The sequence below is a fragment of the Anastrepha ludens genome, chromosome 4 (genome assembly GCF_028408465.1).
Source record: "Anastrepha ludens isolate Willacy chromosome 4, idAnaLude1.1, whole genome shotgun sequence".
In the NCBI taxonomy this organism is placed as follows: Eukaryota; Metazoa; Arthropoda; class Insecta; order Diptera; family Tephritidae; genus Anastrepha; species Anastrepha ludens.
The window spans coordinates 127,109,936-127,122,004 of record NC_071500.1 but is presented as its reverse complement, the minus strand read 5'-3'; the positions used below and the strand labels follow the sequence as shown (position 1 = coordinate 127,122,004).

General features: G+C 35.1%; 1 protein-coding gene and 1 long non-coding RNA gene across 4 annotated transcripts in view; one reads left to right on the top strand and one right to left on the bottom strand.

The window, feature by feature from the left end:
- LOC128861102 (cationic amino acid transporter 3) overlaps positions 1-12,069 on the top strand; it is an 81,040-nt gene that overhangs the window by 32,703 nt on the left and 36,268 nt on the right. Inside the window, exon 2 of one of the 3 annotated variants that reach the window (XM_054099000.1) lies at positions 5,146-5,517. The exons of the other annotated variants lie outside the window; for them this stretch is intronic. The gene's annotated coding sequence lies outside the window, so the exon portion shown is untranslated. The remainder of the gene's footprint in view (positions 1-5,145; positions 5,518-12,069) is intronic. 3 annotated transcript variants of the gene reach the window in all.
- Positions 10,597-11,068, bottom strand: LOC128861103 (uncharacterized). The gene is made up of 3 exons (XR_008454336.1): positions 10,826-11,068; positions 10,699-10,771; positions 10,597-10,660 (listed from the first exon to the last, which is right to left on the bottom strand). It is a non-coding gene; the product is annotated as an uncharacterized LOC128861103 (long non-coding RNA).

Genomic DNA, 12,069 nt, shown 5'->3' with positions numbered 1-12,069 from the left:
AAAGAGTTTCCGAGTTCGATTGCGAAGTTCTGAGATTTCTGGAGTCCACCAAAAAGGTTTATGCTTACCTCCTGTTTTTGTCAGGGGACAAGATTGTCGTGCTGCGCTTTGACACGTCTTCGTTATCATGTTGACAGCGTTTTCGATATCGTTTTTATTTGCCATTTCAAACTGCCTGATATCAGGAAGTCCATTGGCAAGATGTTCTTTATATTTGATCCAATTCACACGTTTTTTGTTAAGGTACTTCATGGGTTTTGCCGTTTCGGCTTTTAAAGTGAATGTTATATATTGGTGGTCGGAAAAAGAGTGCTGTTTATCAACGCTCCAGTCCTGCACCAGTTGTGTACATGATTCGCTAGCAAGAGTAATATCGAGTACCTCTCTTCTAGACGAGTTAAGAAACGTAGGGACATCACCTCTATTACATATATCAAGCTTATTCCCTAGATCATAATCAAAGAGATGCTCACCTCGTGTGTTGTTGTTTGTACTGCCCCAAATAATATTATGTGCATTATCGTCTTTTATTTTTACTTTATATTTTTTGTATTTCATTTTTCAATTCTAATTTACATTTTATATTTTCTTTGACATTTACTTTTTCGTTTTTTATTATTAACTCTTAATATTTCTTTTTTTTATTCTTTATTTTTTATTTTTTATTTTCTGTTTTAATTTTCATATTACAATAGCTTCATATTTTGAATTTTTTATTTTGTGTTTTTATTTTTTATTTTTATATTTTTCATATTCCAGTTTTAATTTTTAATTTTAATTTTTTATTTTTCATTTTATATTTTGAATTTTTTATTTTAAATTTTTTTTTATTTTGTATTTTTTATTTTTATTTTTGTATTTTGTTTTTCATTTTTATTTGTATTCTTCATTTTCTACTTTTTATTTGTAACTTTTTTATTTATTGCATTTTCTATTCCTCATTTTTTGTTTTTCATTTTAATTTAAAATTTTTATTTTTTTTTTTTATTATTAGCTTTATATTTCTTTTTTATTCTCTATTTTTTATTTTATGTTTTTATTTTCATATTACAATAATTTTACATTTTGTTTGTTTTTATATATATTTTTTTATTTTTATTTTATATTTTGTATTTTTTCATATTTTATTTTTATATTTTTTATGTTCCATTTTTAATTTTTAATTTTCATTTTATATTTTTTATTTTTCATTATTCATTTTTTATTTTTATTTGGTATTTTTTATTTTTATTTTTTGGTTGTTTTTTGTTTGTATTTTTCATTTTCTATTTTTCATTTGTAACTTTTTCTATTATATTTATTGCGTTTTTTATTCCTCATTTTTAATTTTTTATTTAAATTTTTAATTTTTATTTTTTGTTTTTTATTATTAGCTTTTAATATCTCTTTTTTATTTTCTAGTTTTTAATTTCTGTTTTTACTTTCATACTACAACAAGTTTATATTTTGTATTTTTAATTTCGTATTTTTATTTTTTATATTCCATTTTTATGTTTTATTCTTTATTTATAATTTTCATTCCTCATTTTTTATTTTTCATTTTATATTTTTTATTTCGTATTTATTATTTATTATTTTTATTTTTTATATTTTAATTTTTAATGTTTTATATTTTGTTTTTCATTTTTATTTGTATTTTCCATTTACTATTTTTAATGTTTTATTCTTTATTTATAATTTTCATTTCTCAATTTTTATTTTTCATTTTATATTTTTTATTTGGTATTTATATTATTATTTTTATTTTTTATATTTTAATTTTAATTTTTAATTTTTTATATTTTGTTTTTCATTTTTATTTGTATTTTCCATTTACTATTTCTTATTTAAATTTTTTTTATTTATTGTATTTATTATTCTTCATTTTTAATTTTTCCTTTGATTTTTTACCGTATTGTGTATTTCGCTTTACTATTTATGCATTATTTGGCTCGATTTATGTAAAGCCTACCCGAGAGGTCACTGTTGTCGTATTTCGCATGCCCGTCGGCTTTTTGGTATATTTTTATTATTGCCAAATTCTCTCGTATCTACATATGTATGTATGTATGTGTAAGCCCCAAGACACAATTTGCTCCACATAATTTTAATTCTTTAGCTGCCAGTTTGTTTTAAGGCAACCACAGATGTCGCAAGCACTGATACACACCCCAACAACCTTACAAACGGTAGCTATGATTGCATGCCTATCAAATACTCAAAAGAGGTAATTCATACAAGCTCAAACGTATGTATGTATGCATGATATACATACATATAATATATATAAGTGTAAATATAAGCATTTCTGCAGTTGTCGCTACTGTTTTCAAAGTCTAAAGTCAAGTCAACGTTCTTGCTGGAGGTTATTAACCAACTTTGCTGAATAGATTGCGATTTTGAATAGTTGTAAGTTGTATTTTTTACAGCCAATTAATTTATAAATATTGTGAGTTTTATGCGGTCAAGCTAGAATTATAATTTGTTCACAGACACGCCACGCGAATACTTCTTACGGAGGCTCTGCAAAAAAAACCTATAAATATATGAACAGTGAGGCTTAAAAGTGTGCACCAAGAGAAAAAGAGAGGTGGATACAAAAATTCCGGAATTGAAAATACAAGGTGGCACAAAATAACCATCCAATTTGGTTTTTGAAAAAAAAAAGTTTGTTTGACTGATGGAAATCTTTCTTCTGACCTTTATGCGTCCCATTGTTTGTCTGTTTGTATACTGCAGCTGTCTATGTAGTTCAGAAGTGTCAAATATGATTGAGGTGCGACGTCATTTGTAGAGTTTCTTATAAGTCTTTCCATAGGGTGATTCATTTTGCGTCATTTTGTTTTCAAAAAATCTCATTGTTTTGATTCTGTTGATAACATTTTTACGCACACTTTTTAAGCTTAAACTCTTAATTGATTCTAGTTGGTTTATTCAAAAAAATACTTTCAAAAACTAGTTTTAATTTTTATTTAATTTTTGTTTTTATAAGAAATTCGATTTTTTAGGTATTTTCAATATTTTGGCGGAAGTCTTAAAATATAATAAATTTTGCAATTCCGGCGAAAAAGCAGCACCGTTCTTCGGCACACAGTTATACTATTGCGGGTTTCGTAACTGTCTGCTGTTTTAGTTTTATAAGTAGTATATAGCTGTCTCACTTCAACGCTCATGAAATTTCTTACCCAGTGAGGAGGCATCAGTGAAAACTGCCATATAAATACTGATAAATGTTTCATATAAATGGTCTGACTTCAGCAGTGATTTTATAGAGGAGTGCTGCATGACCGTTCATCGTGGACTTGGACTCCATTTCTAGAACAACATCAAGGCGCACGTCACAAATAAGAGGAGCAGCTGTCTGAATCAAAAATATTAGTTCACATTTCGAGACTCACTGTATGTACACACACACACACACATATTCTTCGTATAGTCAAAATGTTGCGGTTTGAATTAATTACATAATTTTAATTAATGCAAAGTAGCTAAAAAGCGCGACTCACTGTCATTTTTGTAGTTAAAATAGGAACTACTTTAAAAGCAGTAAAAATATTTGACCTACTTTGCATGTTTTGTGTTAAAAGAATCAAGGAAATGAAAACTTGAATAGGCATAGACTAGACTAAAATGAACGGCTTTTTGTCGCTTTTGTTTTGGTTTCTCTACGAAATGGCAACTGCCTAAAAATGATTTGGTAAAAGTGAATTTGAAGCTTAAAATAGTAATGTCGTTAAGTTCCGCTCAAAGCAAAATATTTAGTAAAAACAAAACTGTTAAATATCCGTTTGTGGCTTTTAAATTCTTATTTATAGCGAAAAAAATATATTAAAAAATTAATGGAGCAGTAAAAGATTGAGCGCTTTCGGCCAAATTTATTAGGTGCGCAACTAAGTTCCCGCTGTTTGCCAATAAATGCCGCCAACAGTGTGTGCTAGTCGATTCTAACATAACCTAAACGTCATAAACCAAGCTTAGACATATGGTAAACAAACTGCTTCGACACATTAGGGATTTTGTTTTGATATCATATGCTGAATAATCGTCATTTGCGGGAATTGTTGATTTTCCTCTTTCATTCGAAAAAACGGCGGCTGAAGCGCATCGAGAGCTACAAAAAGTTTATGGAGATGCTGCTTTAAGTGAAACAACGTGCCGAGATTGGTTCCGTCGCTTCAAAGACGGTGATTTCAATGTTGACGACCGTCCGCGTGAAGAAAGGCCAAAAACCTTCGAAGACGCTGAATTGGGGGAATTGTTCAATGAGCATCCGTGTCAAATGCAATAAGAGTTTGCCTCAGTAGTAGGAGTTACCCGCCAATCCATTCCCATGCTTTGGGAATGGTTCAGAAACAGGGGACTTGGGTTCCTTATGAGTTAAAACCAAGGGATGTTGAACGTCGTTTTTTCGCCTGTGAACAACTGCTCCAGCAGCAAAAAGGAAGGATTTTCTTCATCGCATCGTGACGGGTGAGCTAAAATGAATTCATTACAGCAATCCAAAGAAAAGAGAGTCATGGGGATGTTTCTACGTCGTCGCCTCGGCCGAATATTCACGCTGCGAAGGTTATATTATACTATGTATTTGGTGGGACCAAGCTGGTGTTATTTATTATGAACTGTTAAAACCAAGCGAAACCATCACTGGGGATCGGTATCGACTTCAATTGATGCGATTGAGCCGAGCACTGCGCGAGAAGCGGCCGCAATACGCGGAGGGGCATGAAAAAGTGCCACGTTGCCAAACCCGTTAAAACCTACGTGGAAACCCTGAAATGGGAAATCTTACCCCACCCGCCATATTCTCCAGATATTGTGCCGTCCGATTATCACCTATTCCGATCGATGGCACATGTTATACCTGACCAGCAGTTATATTTATACGAAGACATCAAAAAATGGCTTGATCCGTGGATAGCCTCAAAATATGAATAGTTTTACCGCGACGGTATATGAGATCTACAAGAAAAATGAGAAAAAGTAGTAGCTAGCGGTGGGCAATACTTTCAATGATTCACTTGTAACCAGTTGCGTACAAAAAAGTAGTTTCTGCTTTTTCTTGATAGCTGACACCCATTAGGAACGCCGAGTGAAGGCTAATGCTTCTCCACTGGCTTTTTCAACGTTGTGCACTACATTTTCTTTCTTCTCTTCTTGCACCACCAGGAGTTAGCGCTTCGTATAACCGCAAAGCTGGAGCTTACGTAGCCATCCGCAGGATACGACCTAACCAGCGGAGCCGTTGGATCGTTATTCAATACATTAAGGCTTATAAAGCTGCTAGTTCCTTCGTCTGCTCCACTCATGACGAGATTTATCCACTGAGGACACAATCGTGTTTGCAGTGACGCCAATACGCCTTTTGGCACATATGTAGCTAAATGTCGACTGTCCCTTTGGCACGTTGAAATCTTTGCCACCAACTCCGTGATGATAGCCTCCCTCCGCAAGAAACCGTAAAACAGAGGATAGTTGGAGAACTGGAGTTATGGACGACGACCTGGCTGAGCTTGTGCTGTCTTCAATGAAACTAAAAACGTATGTAAATGCAGTTTTATTTTAGCGGTAATTTTTGATAAGTCTATTTTAAACCGAATTTGAGTAAACTTTTTCTTTATCAAAAAGGCAAAGGTTCGTCCATATCTAGAGAGTTTTTTTTTCGAAATTTTACAGGTATCTGTCCCCTTAACAAAAAACTTTAAGATTATTTGCCAAATTGTCTTCTTTACATTGAAGTGAGCTGTTGTCGAAATATTAAAATTTGACATTTGAGTTTGGCAGCACTTTTTCCGTGTTCATATGGATCCCACGATTACATTTTTTTGTATTCGAAGGTTTTCTACGACGGATTCTATGATAGGGCTGAATAACCACTTTAGTGAAGGTGAGTTTCAGCCTTTCACAAAATTTCCTTGCTAGAATTTATTCTTTAATGCTTTGCGTAGTTTGGGCAGTGCGTAATTAAATTTAAGACGTGCATATTCTTTACAGCAGTTGATGCATGCAGCTTATCTTTTCTTCTTAAGTAGCTCAAGCGAATTCCTTATATTCCACTCTGACTGCATTCGTCTGGCTGTGTTACAGGTACTGAAATGTTTCCACTTCCGCTTCATTTAGGAAGCATTATCGGGAAGCGGAAGAGATTATACCCATGAAAAATGAAAAGCGAATTGCTCTCCCATCACCACGAGTGATCTGTCGCCATTGTTGCCAATATAATCCTGATCGAGTTAATTGCAAAAATACTTCCCAAAATGTGGGCATGAAAACTCAGCCTCACTCGTCCTTAAATACTTCTATATTTCTTTAATTATCTAAGCAAGTAAGTTTTGCTTGAAAGATATTTTTCTTTTATGCCATTTGACTCTAAAATATTTTTGGATTAATATGTATATCCATTAGCTCCTTACTGCTTCTTCTGTACTACGTGCCATTTCTAGGTGCCTGTTCATTATGATTTGAAGGCTGATACAATTTTTGTAGTTTCAATTCGGTTACCAACCGTCCATAAAGCACTCTAAGTTATAATTTAGTTATGTTTGTATGTACAGGGCCCGCCATCTATCGTTACGGATTTGAACTAGGTATTATTTGAAGAAGTGTAACACTTAGCTGCCATCTGATTTGACAGAAAATTAGTTTTATTCTTCCGCTGAACGAAAATGGTTGTGTATACGCTCAAAGAACGCTGGGTAATATTGCGACATTACTTTGAAAATCATGGTAATGTTGCAGAATGTGTACGAAAATTACGGGGTATGTTAACAAGCAAAATTGCCGCATTTGGGGCTCAGAAAACCCGCACGCACTCGAAGAAAATCCGATGCATTCACCAGCAACAATTGATGCACATTGAAGACCAACATACGCGATGTCATAGCTGAAATACAGCCGCATACAATCGAAAATGTGTTGAAAAATTGGACCGATCGTATGGGATGGTGCATGGCTAGCCGAGGCAGCCATATGAATGAAGTTGTGTTCCATCATTAACCGGAAGGATTGTACTTCAAAATAAAAAAAAAACAGTTTGGAAAAATATTGGGTAGTTTCTTTTTTATAGCATTAATTAATTAATTCCGTAAAGTTATATGGCGGACCCTATACATAATGTAATGTACGTGTGGATACTTGTGCAACCACTCATGTGATAACTTCTATAAGTAGGCCTTTAATTTAATCGCATTAAACTCAATATCTGATTTTGGTACCAATTTTGAATCTTATTACGTAAGTTTGCTTGAATAGTCGAAGTGATGTGAGGGAGGTATGTACTATATACAGGGTGGTAAAAACAGTAATATGATTGACATCTAAGGAGGAAAAAGTAGGGAACAAAAGAAGCAAAAAAGTTTTAGTGAATAAGGGCCCGCATACTAACAGTTTTGGAGATATGGCAAGTTAGTCTTTTTTTTAGCTCCTTGCATGGTTTTATTAGTGGCCCTCTTGTTTGGATATGCACAATGAGTAGAGACCTTAAATAAATTTAATCATCAACGTAATGATGGTGAAAGGCGGGGGCTTTCTTGACAATATCCTTTTTACTGAAGAAACTAGGTTTACACGAAATGGAGTTATCAATTTTAACAAAACGCCGAACACCTCATGCCACACTAGATACGATTTTCTTTAAACATTTGGATGGATATGGTAGGTCTCTGATTTCTAACTTTTGTTGTTTTACCAAACCGATTAACGGGCGTTGCTTTCGTATGGTTAGGTTAGAATAAAGGGAGGCCACCTTGCCAGGGGCCCACTTGGACAAATATTCAAAATTTCACCAGAGGTGTGATATTCAAACCCGCAGTATCCGCAGGTGTAGCAAAAATGTAAGAACCGAGATGTCTAAATCTTTGCCCGCCCAGAGCAGGGCAGCTGAGAAGAAGGTACTGTTATTATTCCACAGCTTCTGCTGAAAGTACTTTCCTCCCAACCCTCACCGCATGGACACCTAACGTGCAATGCCCGAAAGGATACCTGCCAAATTCGAGAGCTGCGACTTTGTTAGCCTTAGAAGTCCCTTCGAGCGCCACGGATATATCCGTGGCCAGATGGATCTCGCGACTTTGCACTTTTGCGCACTAGCCCAGTACTCGCTAAGTTGACATGAGGCCCATCATTCCAGGAGCAGAACGCAGGTTCTCAAGGAGACTCCAATTCTCTCATTTTGTGATTAAACCATCTCAGAGGTCCCCCGTATAGCCAGCTCATCAGCCCAGCACTTTCCTTCTATGCTGCTATGACCGTGAACCTAAATGAGCTTAATAATTGAAGTAGTCGAATGCAATCGAGAGAGATGTCAGCTATTTCCCGTCTAATTTCGAAAGCACAAACAACGAGCCCAAGGCCTTAATTGCTGCTTGGCTGTAGATAGAGTAGATATTTACATCCTTTACGGTAATTACTGCTGCTTGCCTAAACTTTTCCAGCATACAGAAGTCATGTGTTTGTACCTCTATTCTCTGGGCGTGTCTACCTATTAGGTAGTGTCCCGTTATGACTGAGATCAGTGTGCTAAGACTGTGCTTATTTTGGCTTAGTAGAGATTCTATGCGTTTAGCATTGAGAGCCGGCCACAATGTCGGGCGATTCTGCAGGTGGTTTCATTCCATCATCTTTCGTTCGCTGCTCTTACGTTTTCTTCAGGGATTAGTAGCTTACATGTTTGTAAGGGTATCTCTATGTCATTGCCTATGTACTCATCGGTCAGTTTGGAGCCGAGTCTCGCTAGTCCATCGACTCTGCAGTTACCCTCAATGTCACAATGGCCAGGAACCAATGTCACCTTTAGATGAAATTACTCAGTCACCTCGTTAAGAGATGTGCGACATTTCATGGCTACCTTGGAGGTTGTCTACTGCTTTGTGTGGGATTTTATCCTCGTCTGAATATCAGTGAAAATGTAAATATCATTTCCAGATATCGCATCACACTGTACCAGTGTCGCGGCTTTCATTATTGCCATCTGTTCAGTCTGAGAGCCACTACAGTAGTCGGGGAGCCGAAAAATGAGGAAGATCCGCAGATGTTCAGAATATACACCTCCGCCCACCCTCCCATCCTCGAGCTTGGAGTCATCTGTGTATACATGGATGGACACGCCCTGTCTTACATTGTCGCGTTCCCACTCTTCCCTTGAGGGTAAGAGGGTCGTGAATGTTGTAATGGCAAACTCAAAAATTATGTTGTGCAATTATTTTTGGAACTCATCACTTCAATGATCTGCAGTAAAATGCAATATTGCAGAAAGCAACCGAATATAAAAATTCTTCGGCTTTCTATAGTCCTAATAGAAATTGTAACGTAAATTTGTCTATACATTATTGTAATTCAAATTTGAAAAATTTGAAAATGTTGTAAAATCGTTAAGGTGTCAAAAAGACACCCCATGTTAGAAACAGGCATCAGCTGAATGAAAATTATATTGTCAGGCAGCCGCTGTAGCAGAATGGGTTGGTGCGTGACTACCATTCGGAAGCGAGTAGGTTCGGTCGCCCTTCAGCAGGCAATGGCAAAGCTTCTGAGTGTATTTCTGCCATGAAAAATCGCCTCATAAAAACTATTTGCCGTTCGGAGTCGCCTTAAAACTGTAGATCCCTCATGAATCGAGAAAGTTGGATTACAGTCAGAGAATAATATTAAGTTGATTTGTTAATTTGAAAGGTGATTTTTGACACATTTGGTAGGAATAGTGTTAAACCAAAAGCAATTGAAGCTTTAAAAGATAACATTCAACGTCGAAATTGCTGTTACGCGAGGGGCATTTCGAGAGTATTATTTACAATTCATACAGTGTAGACCCCTTACACACGAGGGGTATTTGGAGAGTATTATTTACAATTCATACAGTGTAGACCCCCTACTCCATACCACACGAGTATGTCAGTAAACAGATAATGAGTTCCCATTCAAAATATGTGTTTAATTTGAACTTAAAAAAAAAAAACTCGAACTTGAAGGACTTTGCCTGCCATATGCTTTTAAATTACTTCATTGATAAATTGATAATATAAAAAAGCTAATTGATAAAACAATCAAATTTTATAAGTAAAATTATAAAAATCACATGCATTCGCTTAAACGGAAGTGAGAAGTAGATTTCGAAGTACTAAAAGGTTATATTGAAGCATAAATCAAAATGAAGAATAATAACCCTGTTGTCTAATATTATTACTCGAACTCGCCCTTGTGTGATTATCAACCATCTAAAGTGGTAAATTGTTAATATCAAAGTGTCTACAAATGTAATATATTTCTGCATATTATAGGCCAATTAATTTTAACACCTGCAATAATACAATTAATGAGTAAGTCTAATTATAGAAAAGTAAAACCCTGAGTCGAGCAATACAATCTGCTGCACAAGTGAAATGTTATTGTATTACATATACACATGCATACTTAGCATAAGTTTTGAGTAACATAGTTGCTCTCTCTTAATAGCAACCTAACGCCAAGGCCGTTAACCTCACAGTTCACTTCAGCGTAGTTGTTGCTGTTGTGTTATCACATAGAACAAGAAGAGAAGAACGGAACCTGACTTGCTTGTAAGGAATTGTAAGAGTACTATTAATTATCAAGTACCAATACATGCTTTATATTACAATTTTGATATTTTTGACGTGATAACGTCTTATAATTCGATTTAACAGGCTGCACGCACGAAAAAATGTGTCGTTACCTTGCTCATTAGTGTTACCTTGCTCATATTAGTGTTACCTTGCTCATATGTAGTTACCTTGCTCATTAGTGTTACCTTGCTCTTTAGTGTTACCTTGCTCATTAGTGTTACCTTGCTCATTAGTGTTACCTTGCTCTTTAGTGTTACCTTGCTCATTAGTGTTACCTTGCTCATATTAGTGTTACCTTGCTCATATGTAGTTACCTTGCTCATTGCATTGAATGAACTGCAAGCGAAAGCGCGGAAGGAACGACAAAGCAAACAAAGCAAACGAACGGCAACGTTCGACATCTTGCTCTCCCCTACTTAAGTGAGCGTATATATGTATGTATATGCGCATATGTACATATATAAATTCACGTATTTGTATTGGCATATGCCTTCTTATTGATTATTATTAATTTGATTTACTTGAAGAATTTAAAATAAAACCAAGTTTGTTAATAATACTTGTTGTTTAAATGTTATTATTATTATTTTTTTATTATACATGAAGGAAAAAATGTATGGTAATATTTACCATATCTATACTAATATTATAAAGAGGAAAACTTTGTTTGTTTGGTTGTAATGAATAGGCTCAAAAACTACTGGACCGATTTTAAAAATTCTTTCACCATTCGAAAGCTACATCACGAGTAACAAGGATTATATTTTATTTTGGAAATAGGGCTCGAGATATAGGTCAAAACGTGGACCCGGGTAACCTTCGGATGTGTATGTACAATATGGGTATCAAATGAAAGCTGTTGATAAGTGCTTTAATTCGGGGTAATTTTCATACCTATTGATGACTAGGGTCTGGAAATATATGCCAAAACGTGGACCCGCCGTGTCTTTGCACCGAATTAAACCAAACTTTCACACATTGTTAAGGAGGTATTGAAGATGGTTTCCGTATAGTTTGGGTACCTATTGGTAGATATGGTCTCGAGATATAGGTCAAAACGTGGACCCGGGTAACCTTCGGAAGTGTATGTACAATATGGGTATCAAATGGAAGCTGTTGGTGAATGCTTTAGTTCAGAGTATTTCCATCCGTTCCGTGACTAGGGTCTCGAGATAGAGACCAAAACGTGGACCCTAGAATGTGTTTGTACAATATGGATATCAAATGAAAGCTGTTGATAAGTGTTTTAATACGGGGTAATTTTCATACCTATTGATGACTAGGGTCTCGAAATATATGCCAAAACGTGGACCCGCCGTGTCTTTGAACCGAATTAAACCAAACTTACACACATTGTTAAGTAGGTATTGAAGATGATTTCCGTATAGTTTGAATACCTATTGGCAGATAGGGTCTCGAGATATAGGTCAAAACGTTGACCCGGGTAACCTTCGGATGTGTATGTACAATATGGGTATCAAATGGAAGCTGTTGGTGAATGCTTTAGTTCAGAGTATTT